Source organism: Pogona vitticeps, chromosome 3, assembly GCF_051106095.1.
Source record: "Pogona vitticeps strain Pit_001003342236 chromosome 3, PviZW2.1, whole genome shotgun sequence".
Classification (NCBI taxonomy): domain Eukaryota; kingdom Metazoa; phylum Chordata; class Lepidosauria; order Squamata; family Agamidae; genus Pogona; species Pogona vitticeps.
In genome coordinates, this window is record NC_135785.1 from 155885381 (window position 1) to 155897791 (window position 12411).

The following is a 12411-nucleotide window of genomic DNA, read 5'->3' on the forward strand; positions in this document are numbered from 1 at the left end:
CTCCCAGCAGTAATTCCCAGAGGAACAGGATTCTATATTTGCTATAAAAGATTTGCAAAAGATGTTTCAACTGGGCCTCCCTCCCTTCCCCAGGGGTTTAACTTTCTCCTAGCAGGTGGTAGATTGAGCTGCATTAAATACTCCTATTCACTAAAAAAAACCCAAGGGGACAATGCACAGATGAAGTGCAACAAGTGAATTCAAGGCACAAGTGAAGTATAAATTGTCCCATAAGAATACTGCTGGAAATGTGATGGCTCAAATTATTCAACATTAGACTGGAAGAAGAGAATAAGCAAAACTACAAAGTTGCCTTGTAGATAGTGTCATGGTTTAGGTTATTGAAGCTAGAATGTAATTTCTAAATGGGATTTGTAGTCATGGAATTGTGTAGAAGAAATCCATCCTAGTCTGTGTGTCATAAACTAGATGCTTCGAGAAGCTGATTTTTTCTTAGAGCTAGTTGGAATTTTCCATGTAGCAGCCTTGGCCAGAGATGACAAGGACCAAAGACATAACATCGAGGAAGAATGTCAACAACACCTGCAATCCCATGAGAAAAGGAGGTGGAGAGAGATGAGTAGTCCTTCGTCCTGATTGGTTTACGTCAGTGGAGAGTGAAGAAGAAGGTGTTTCCAGCTTGTGAAGAAAATGACAGGATGGTGGCAGAGACTGGGACCTTTTTGAGCCTTTTTTGATTTTTGGATTTTACCTTGGATTATGGATTTTTGAATGGACTTTGGAGTTCCCATTGATTTGCTAGGATGTAGTTCATAGCAAGGATAGAGAAAGGGGGGGGCTCAGCCTTACCCACCTTTCTAGCTAGTAGGGTTTTCTTACTTTATTTTTATAGGTGGGATTTGCTATATTTCTAACTACTTTAGCATATGGAAATGTACTTGAATGCTATGCTTTTCAACAAACTGAGTATCTCAAATTCTTTATTTTTCTAATAAAACAATAATACTTAAAAACCTATGTTTGGTCTTTTGAGCAGACAACCTGCTTACTTACTTAATTCTATTTAGGCCACAAGTATGCTACTGAGTCCAATTAATTACTTGAATTTTGCTGGTCTTGGCAGACTCTGAGACTCATGGTTTTATCTTTGGTTTTCTCAGTTAATTATTAAATGGGAATAGACTTGGGAAAAGAGTGCCAGGTGTGACAGCCTAGTTGAGAAAATGACTCATCTCAACTTAAATAGGGGTACACTGGACTCTGGAACCTCTCTATTCTGAGCCCCAGAATTCTCTTAGGAGAGCTGGTTGCTTACAGATGGTCTTCCAAAACTTATTTCCTAGCTCAAAGTGGTACAGTGGTGCCTCGCTTAACGACAATAATCCAATCCAAGAAAATCACCGTTAAGCGAAAACATCGTAAAACGATATTAAAAACCCAACTGAAATGCATTGAAACCCGTTCAATGCATTCCAATGGGGTAAAAACTCACCGTCCAGCGAAGATCCTCCATACGGCAGCCATTTTCACTGCCTGTATAGCGAGTAATCCGTCCCTAAACACAGCAGGGAGCCATTTTAAGCACCCTGCGGCCATTTTGAAACCGCCAATCAGCTGTTTAAAAAAAACATCGTTTTGCGAAGGATCAGTTCCCGAAGCAGGGAACCGATCATCTCAAAGCGAAAAAACCCTATTTAGACCATCGACAGCGATTTCATCATAATGTTGGACAATCGTTAAGCGAGGCACCACTGTATCTCCTAGCTCAGTTACCTATGCATATTATGTTCATAATAATTGTTTGCCACCAAGTCATTTCTGATGTGGTGACCCTTTCCAAGGTTTTCTAGGTATACAGTACTCAGCGGTGGTTTACCATTCCCTTCTTCTAGGGGCATTCTGAAACTGTGTGGCTTGCCCAAGGCAGACAGATTAGTTCTTCTAAGATACACAGCCAGGAATTGACCTCCCAACCTCTGGTTCCTCAGCTAGATGCCTAATTCACTGAGCTGTCCAGCCAGCCATGTGTATTCTTATATCAATATTAACATAACTCAGAAATCAGCGAACTTGTTTTCTGCATCTGCAGCCCTGAATAGGTAGGGTGCTTTCATTTGCTAGAATCTAAATAACGTCTCAGCAATTATCATTCTATTCGGAGTGTGAACAGATTCCTCCTTTTTTTCTACTGAGGACTAGAAGAATATGAGGATTGCTAGATTGGACTAATGGTTACACTACACATTACAGGAATTGTATTACTGCTGGTTTTCTCTTTTGTTTTGTTCTATCAAAAGTAACTGTGTAATTTGTTCTGTGTCAGGAACATTTCCTGAGAAGGGGCTGAAGCCTTCTCTCTCCATAATTTTTTCCTTTTGAATAATTTTGGTTTTGAATATATCAAATCACATGAGAAGCCACTGTGCAAGACAACCCTGATGTAATGTGAAATTGTGAGATCTTTTCCAAACAAGAGCTACTCTGTGTGTTTGTGTGTCTGTGTGAATGTATGTGGGATCTCTTCTGAAAAAGAGCCACTTTCTCTCTCTGTGTGTGTGTGTGTTATGCAGAGGGCAAACTGTTGAATTAGATCACCTCTTAGGATGATGTCATTCAGCAGCTTGCTCCCCCCAACACACACACACAGGGGGTGGCTGTTTTCCCCACATGTATTATTGGAAGTTGGACAGGAAAGCTATTGGATAGGTAAGTGTTTAAGTTGTTGGGGGTAGAAGTTAACTGCAACGTATTGAGTTTACAGAGGAGAAAGTGAGGAAATCTGTACTGTGGGTTCTCAGATCCAGCAGACCCAGGAGTGGCAATTTCGTTGCCCCAGCAGCACCAGTATGGAGATGAAAACTCTCTGAAGATTAATCTATAAACTTTCTGCATGCACTGTCACTGCTTCTTCAGCCCCCTTGAATTTATGTAGAGAAGAACTGTTAATGGTAAAATGAACTTAAAGTCCTGGTTGAAGGGAATATTTAGTGAGCTTCACTGTTTCCTTAAGAGTGCTTATGAGTAAATGCATAAACAATCCTAAAAGGGATTTATCTCCTCTCTCACATACACACGCTCACACCTCTGAGTAAAAATTATCAGATTTATCCATACAGTCATATATAATAATATCAACATCTAAAATAGATCTAATCTGTAAACATTTTTCCTGTATGTCTAAGGTGTTACCTTCCTATCTGCAACAACAGCAGAAATGTGAGGAGAGGATGGCCTTTATTAGAGCTCGGCTAAACCTGATTCGTTCTGCTCTCCTGTGTGGAAGATTTGGGAACAAGCATTATTCTGAATGTACCTGCCCTTACAGGCTAAGACAGGCTGAAGATCTGGTACCTATTATTATCCATTTCACCCTCTATGGAATAAAATATAGAGAGCAGTACATCTGGTCTGGATCTAAAAAAGGAACAAAGGAATGGAAATGAGATTGTAATTTTGTGTCTGCAAGACAGGCTGGTCACTGTGAAGGATACACATTTTTTATGTGTGGCAAATTATACTAGAAGAAAAAAATCATCATCCTGTTTCCTTTCAGGTGTGTGTGCTGATTTTAAAGCAATGACAACAGGAGTCCCTTTGTACAATTATGTAGTTGCCTATTCATTTTTAGGTATGCAGTGGTCAGAAGCTTATGCAAAAATAAAATTGTACCTTACCTTACAAATTTGGGGACGTGGTGGCGCTGTGGGCTAAACCACAGAAGCCTGTGCTGCAGGGTCAGAAGACCAAGCAGTCATCAGATCGAATCCATGTGACGGAGTGAGCACCCGTCGCTTGTCCCAGCTCCCGCCAACCTAGCGGTTCGAAAGCATGCAAATGCAAGTAGATAAATAGGGACCACCTCAGTGGGAAGGTAACAGCATTCCGTGTCTAAGTTGCACTGGCCATGTGACCACGGAAGATTGTCTTCAGACAAAGCACTGGCTCTATGGCTTGGAAACGGGGATGAGCACTGCCCCCTAGAGTCGAACACGACTGGACAAAAATCGTAAAGGGGAACCTTTACCTTTACCTTTCTTACAAATTTGAAGACCACCAACATGAACATAAGTTTTACTTATCCTCCTTTTTCATGTTCTTATAGCTGAATAACAGCAAATAAAGAAAGCTGCCTGCAAACACTGGCATGAAAAAATAATAATGACATTCAGCTGAATTTTTTCATTTCATGAGGATTTTGTTGTGTCACAGAATAGCAGAAAATACCAATAATTCGTTCTGAGAATTCAAACTCCATCTCTTCTGCCCAGCCAAAAGCCTTAGTTCAGAGCCTAAAATGGTGTTGAGGCCCATAATTTCTAGCTATGGACAGTAGCATTGATACTGACCTGGAAAAGCAGCAGCAGGAACAGCAACAACGACAACAGGAAGGGAGGACAACCACTTTGGCAGTGGCTGGAATAGGCTGGGGCTGCAAAGAAGAGGGCAATGGTAGAACGTCTTCAGCCTCAAGGGACAAGAGAGCTTGGGCTGTAGCCAACTAACAGCATCTCTCTGGGTCATTAAATGTCCAAGTAGCAATTATTAGGCATTCTCTGGACTGAGTGGGACATCCATGGTAAAATGGTTTCAGTTTGCAAGTGATGCACCTTCCAGTGTGCCGGAATCACACATCAACCAATTGTGCCATTTCAAAGTGCTCTCAGCAGGTATTAAATTGCTCATAAACTGAACTCTGTATATGTTATATATTTCACAATTCAGATCTTGAGCTCCACATCTCCATCTCCAGGGAAATGCAACTTACTGGATATTTTGATATTGCTCTTACAGCAATATCAAAAATAGAGGAAGTCTTGCTGGGAAAAGGTCTGGTCAAATCATGTGAGCCCAGGCTAAGTAAATCAAAATATCAATGTACGAACTTCTTGAAAAAAATGTTTGTTGTACAGCCCATCTGCTTTGAAGTTACTGAGTAGAAGGTCGAAGCTCTGCAGCTGGCAGAGGCTGGCAAATTTAAGTCCCCAAGATAGAGCAACTGCAAGAATCATGCGTAAAGATGAGCAAAATCAGAAACCGAAATCCCATAGCAGATTAAAATAAAATCTAATTAAAAATCAACTCTGCTGATAGTGTTACAACATAAGGTGTTTATACATAAGACAGAGAAGAGTAAGACAGGTGATAGGCAGACAGCCAAGTGGATTAAGGAACTAATGAAAGCAGAAAGTATGTGGGAAAGAGAATATAGACACAATGTTTGTAGCAGTATCAGCTTTATTACGAAGACATTTAAGAATAATAAATGAAGTGAAACCATTCTTGATCTGTAAGGCTAGTTGTTCTTCATAGATAGATAGGACTGCAATATGTCAACCCTTCCTGATTTCCACTTTTCCCCTGTTTTCTTACATTTTAGGATGATCTAAGAAATGAGGGTAGCACTGAAAGAGAGAGAGAGAGAGAGAGAGAGAGCATGGTAAGTGGAAGAGTACAGAATGCATATAACTATAAATGGAACGTGAGTCTTGCAGTTTCTCACTTCCACACAGAAATCAAGGGGGAGATTAAGCCCACCCACTTTCCCCCTCACTGCATGATTGGTCTGTGTGAGAGTTCTTCCTCTGAGCATCTTGTACAATTTCTCATATTTTTGAAATAAATGCCAAGCTGCAAAGGATTGTTGCCATTCCTGTGCAGGATGGGTCTGGAAAGGGCAGGAAAAATGCTAAACTAAACAGGATTGCTACAATTTGTGCACAGAATAGTAACTTTCCTGTGCTAGATTAACCAGGGAATGGCATTAAACTCTGCAGAGTTGGACAGTTTCTCATGCAGAAAAATGGCTGGGGTGAGTTGGAAGAGAGAAGCAAGAAGAAAAGATTATCTCCATCATTTTTAAAGAGTTTTTTGCATTTCCAAGAACGATTTTGACCCAAATGGTAAAACTGCAACATTATGTGACTGCTCAAAACTGTGATAACAAGCTACCCTTTTGCTTGGTTATAAGGTAGAAAGATGCAGTGCTACAGCATTGTTTTCTTTGAGTCTGTCAAAACAGGTACAGTGGTGCCTCGCTTGAGGACGTTAATTCGTTCCAGCGAAATCGCTGTAGAGCAAAATCATCATCAAGCAAAATTTTAAAAACCCCATTGAAACACATTGGAAACCGTTCAATGCGTTCCAATGGGTGAAATACCTGCTCATCCAGCGAAGATCCTCTATACGTCGGCCATTTTCTGGTGCCTGTAATGCGAGGAATCCATCCCTAACACAGCAGGGAGCCATTTTCTACAGCCAGTGGCCATTTTGAAACCTGACGATCAGCTGTTTGCTGATCATCGTAAAGCGAAACAGGAAACCAATCAACGTTAAGCAAAATTCCCCCATCTAAACATTGTTTTGCGATCACACAAAAAAAACTTCAACATTAAGTGGATTCATCATCAAGCGGGGTAATTGTCCAGCGGGGCACAACTGTATATAGATCACTGTTTGAATCACTGGTGGGTATGGCATGTCCACATATGTTTTTACTTAGATTGACCTATCCTGCCCTTTAGAGCTGTCCTTCTTTCTGTCACAGTGCTAGGAGATTCTGTGTTGGAGTTTGCAGTGGGGGGGCACTCTTAATTATCCCATTATGTAGCCTGTGTGGATTTTGCACCCCAATGTAGCCGTGGGTGACGTTAACTGAGGAGACAACTCTGTGATATAGTTAATGGGTTGTGACATTAAAAGGGAGGGTGGAGAAACCCCTTCTCTATTTTTTTTTCCTTTTTAAAAAAGATATTTCCCCAACTGGTGCATCTCAATCCTAATACCATACTAGGTTGATGCATCATTGCTCTTTATTTAACAACAACAACAACAACAACAACAACAACAACAACAACAACAACAACAAAGGAAAATCACTGTAGCCTGAAGAATGATGGCTGTGGGATGAGGTTGGGAAGGGGTTCAGCCCCCACAAGGCAGAACAGCCCTAGCAGAGCCCTGGTTGAAGAGAAAGGCAGGAAAGAGAAGGGATTCCGTCTCCCCAACCTTCAGCGTTTTCCACTTATGCCACCACTGTCCTTGGCTGCTGCCTCCTTACTCATGAGTAAACCTTACTCATGAGTAGACCTGGTACCTTGCTCATGAAGCAACCAGTAACTCAAAGACCTGTGTGGACCCATCTCCAAGGAAAATAATCATCTCCAGTGTGAACGGAAGGAGAATTCGAGTGGAGATAAGATAGATCACACTGAAAATATGAATATTTTAAGTGCATACCAGGCCACTCCAAATCCCCCTGTCTGGACTGGCCGTTTCTTTCATGAATCAGTTCAGAGGACAGGGACTCTGTGATCCACAGAAAGTAAGGAGGTCATAGAAAAAGGGACCTGCAATTTTTCTCTGCCTCTAAATTCAGTACAAAAGGCTGAGAAATATACAAACACCTGGATGGTGGACAGGACACTGGAAGTTCCACATGTACTCATATATGGCTATCCTCTTCTTCCCATTTGAAAAGTAATTTTCTTTTCCTTTGAGAATTAATGAAAGGACTAGCAGGGGAAGACTAGCTTGCAGCAGAGTGTCCACCCCTTTTCAAACTGGATCTAACCTGAAAAGGTTCCATCTCACCATCCTTTCCAAATGTTAGATATTTCTGTTTCCTTCTCCATCCGTTTATATATATATATTTTTTTGCCCAAAATGGCAGCTTTAATCATGCTTTCTCTGTATCAGACCTGATACATGAATACTTTATTAACATGAAGAATCTTAAAACATAAACCAAACAGCTGATTATTTAGGAACAAAATAAAAATACTTTGCATGATAGTCAGGTAGTATATTTTGTTTTAAATAATGTAACTGAAGCATTGTGTACTGCTGGAAAGAAATCAGAGTGTATAAAAATGAAGCAATGTATAATGGATTAGTTCAGCAGAACATTTTTAAATAAACATCAGTCAGCTGCTTGGATTCAAGCTCCATATGTTATTACTTGAGGGAATACCCTGCTAGTTTTTCAGTGTCTCACCTCCAGATATCAGTAACATATTCTAATAAGAAGTCAAAAGTGGAATGAAATGCTGGCTTAAAGCAAATTATGGAAGCAACATAGTCATTATTCACACCCAATTTTTAAAAAGCAGCATGCTACAATTAAATAGATTTGCTTGAATTGCTTTTATCCAACCTTAAGATAATTATGCTTGTGAGACAGTACAGATGATGACTTCCCCAACAAAATCTGCCTCCAATACAAGAATAAAAATATAAACATGACAAGGAAAAGGAACCTTTGATGACTTTATTGGCATGACTTGAATTGCCATTTAGTCAGTTACATACAGATATCCTGTAAACTAGCATCTGCACAGCAATGTGTTATCTGTTAAAAAAAAGAACGTAGGAAGGATACACAGTGTACATTTTTGTCTGATTTAAATTAGATTTAAGCACAACTTTGCTCTGAATGTATGTTCAGACCTCTGCATCATAAGCGGATGTTGCAGAGCTAACCTAAATATTACTTTTGGACATATTGATTTTTTTTTCTTTTTAGTAGAGTGACTATGGATACTCTCAGATAGCACACATGCATAATTTTTTTCATCAAGAAAAGCTTTAGAATTGACTACCTGTTGTAAGGGAAAACTATATGACTCAATATTTATAATTCAGTTGTCCAAAAAACTAGTTCATGAATGTGGGATGTTGTGCTTCTGTATTCATGATTCAAAATACCAGGAAATGGCCCAATATTGCTAAACGATATTGGGCCTGCATTGCCAGCAGTGAAAAGGATGTGCAGCTTTACATAGAAAATGGCAGCCTGAATGTTGACAACACCAATGGCAGCATTTAAGATTGTCTACAGGATACCCTCTTCTTCTCAATATCATTCACAAAAATACACCAAATAAGGGAAAATCTCAAAAGCATACTGATTTTTCCATCAATTTACCACTTCTCACCCAAACACAAAATGATTGTCAGGGCTGTTTTCGACAAGTGTGAATGGAAGTGAAGTCTAGTTTCAAAATTACAATTTTTGTGTTTGGGCTTTCTCTATTTTTAGAATTGCCTTGTAGAATGTTGATTTGCTCTGCCAGCACATTAGCATCACTGCACTCTCAAGCAGTGATAATAAGTTGACAAGTTATAATAACTGCACCATGGGTGGTTTGTGTACAAAGCAGTGTGGGAAATTACTTCCCAAATCAGAATATGAGGTGTGAAATTTCATTCTGATCATGAACTGCCTATGAATTCCACCAAAGCAAAAGGTTAAGTGCCCTAGGGGCCTTCTTTTTAGGGGAAGAATAATCATATCTGTTGGCTAACATATAGGTCCCCTATAAATTGGTATTGGCTGGCATGGTGATAGTCTTGACTATAGTGAAGCTGCATCTAAAGAGCTTACAGAATCCCTGAATTGTAGCTTTATCTCAACTGCATTTATAGCTGTCCTGCCCCCAAATAAGTCTTCTGCAAGCATCTTTGAGAAGAACTTAAGCCTTCGATATAACTACAGTACTTGTGAGGCACATGGTACATTGCACACAAACATGTATAATACTGTTGGAAAGCATATTTGCTGAATTCCATGTTCTCTGGCAAAATTTCTCAAGGAAGAAGTTTCAAGCCCCAGAAAAGATCCTTTAACCCCAGAAAAGAGAGAAGACCTCTTTTTGCCTTTAAATACTTTGCAATTTTAGTAAAATAGATTTTGTGTTTTCTTCCTTTTAAAGCACAATATGTGCACCTATGTAGAGCAGACACTTAGAGACCAGTTGAGTGTTAAGAACTGCAAATTTGCATTATTAAACCAACATTTAAATTCTTAAATAAAGCTACAGGTATTCCAGTTTGGAATAATTTGCAAATATGTGAAAAAAATGTGCAGTTCTGTAATTTTGCATATTAGTAGGAAATTTTGTGCAAAAACTAGACCTTTTTTGCACAAAACAGTTTTTCACCCATGTGAAAATCTTGTCTCTCAAAGTGATGAATCTAACCGTGAACCGTTCATTCCTTTTGTGGTGAATGTCAAGCTATCATCTTCCAACTTCAGCCAAGCAATAGTTGAAAAGTATGCCCTGATACCAAATGCAGAGTGCACTACAAACAGCATTAGGAAACTTCCTTGGACAACGCTCCACTAGCCTCCCAAATAATTATGAAAATTATTTTGGAGCAGTGTCCTCAAACAACAACTCAGCAATGTCCTCAAATCACAACCTTCTGATTCCAAGTGATGCATTAATTATGTGTTTCTTAGGAAGACAGTCAACTTTAAGAATGTTAAGATTGACAGGACCTATTATATTAAACGTATTGCCAGATTTTTAAGTCAAGCAATCTAATATATACAAGTGGCGAAGATGCCATCTGAAGTACATAGGAAGAACAGCAATCAGCCTACATACATGCTTCTGAAGTAAGAAGCCTGCAATTTTGACAAAAAAATTTAAACAACCGATGGCTTAGAACATCCTGACCTGTATGATTTGTTGTATACTATCAAATCCAAATAAAACACGAAAAAAGAGAGAATGGTTTTAGATGTGGCACTGCAATCCCTCATGGATTATAGGGCAAAACTGAACATCATGGAATCATAGAATAATTTTGTTGGAAGCAGCCTGTAAGGCTATTGAATCCAACTCCCTAATCAATGCAAGAATCAAAAACAAAGTAAATCTGACAGATCATTGTCCAATTTTCTTTTGAATGCATCCAATGCTGGAGCATTCACCACCTCCCAACTAACTGTTCTAACAGTTAAGAAATTTTTCATGTTATTCAGCCTATATCTGGCTTCCTATAGCTTGAGCCCATTGTGGCATTCACCTTTATTATTTTAAATAAGTCATGCATTATTCGTGTTTTATGCTGATGTGGTTGAGAGGTGGGGCCACTAGAGAGGTTAAAAGGTGGAGCCAGAGAGGAAGAGTTTAGTTTACAGTCTGGATCTGAGTAAAAGGGAGAGACAGAGGGAATTAGTTTGGGAATCTGAGGAGTGATTAGTCTGAGGAGTGAATAGTAACCTGTAAGATAATATAGAAAATTGTTATTGATGCTTGATGAACCTGAAGAAGATACTTATGAATTATTATAGAAACATTTGTAATCAATAAACCTGTTTTATTCAAAAGACAGTGATGAATGGACCTTTGTCTTTCCTAAGTAAAGTACATTGATAAAGAAATCAACTGGTGGCAGCATGTGAAAAGGTGGGTTATTTTTTTTTGCCTTCATGAGCTTTCTGTTTTGGGGAGACAAACAGGGGCCACAAAAGGGCAAACATCACACCCGTTATTACACGTCCCACACCCTGGGATGATTGAAAACAGATTTTGCCCCTCCTGTGTATGACTACATTTCAAGTATTTGAAAAATGCTATAATATCTCCTCTCAGTCTTTGCTTCGCAAGGGTAAACATGTCCATTTCTTTCAAGTCTTTTTACATACTACCTGGTTTCCAGTCCCTTGATCATGCTTGTTGACTTCCTATGGACTTGCTCCAATTTGCTTGCATCCTTCTTAAAGTGTGGTGTCCAGCACTGGACATAATACATTAAGTGAGGCCTAATGATCCACCCCCTTAGAATAAATACTCTGTCCTCTGGATTGTATAATTGCCACCTCTGAAACAGAACACTTTTATTAAGAGCAGCTGAAGATGGTGGAAGCCATTACCTCCTATCTTATTTTTTTTATTTTGTTTTTCTGCTTTGTTAATCACCACACAAAGTTTATGTTTTGAGCAATTTACGGTATCCTTTTGGGCCCCAGAGCAGACTTTTCTGACGTGCTATTCATTGCTTTAAAAATCATTTGCACATATGTGCGCATTTGTGGAGCTATTACACACACACATACACAAATGTACTTGTACATAGGCATACATATAAGCATATTTTATACACTTATCTATTCTTGCCATATTTGGAGAATGGTAGAAAAGCTCATAATTTGGTTCAGGTGGCTGGAGGGGGAAGGAGATTGAAGAAAATTGCAATACATTTTCAGAATGAATATATGATATCTCTAAGACTTGTTTTCTTCTATTACTCATCTTTCCCACAGTTAAAGCACAGGTTGGTTCTGGAACATTTTTTAAAAAGCATTATTCACTCACATTTGTTTCTGTCCTCCACATAGCACACTATAATCTTTACCTGGGGGCTCTGCATTTCAAAACCAAGAATTCTCACAGTTCAATGAATTCATCCTGTATTTGAGAGGGATTGAATCATGAGGTACTTCGGATTTCAAACTGGATGTGGAAATTAGCATCAGTTCTTTAATCTATGTTGTTTCTCAATCTCTCGGGTGCAGATAGCTTCCTTGTAAAGTGACTTTCTTGTTGTCTCTGTATCTTGAGCAGAAAGTTCTCACAAAACTCATTTTATTGAGCATCCAGGTTTGTTTGTTTTTTAAACAAGCTTAATGAAATAAATTTTAAAGGGTTTATAGGAGGGTGG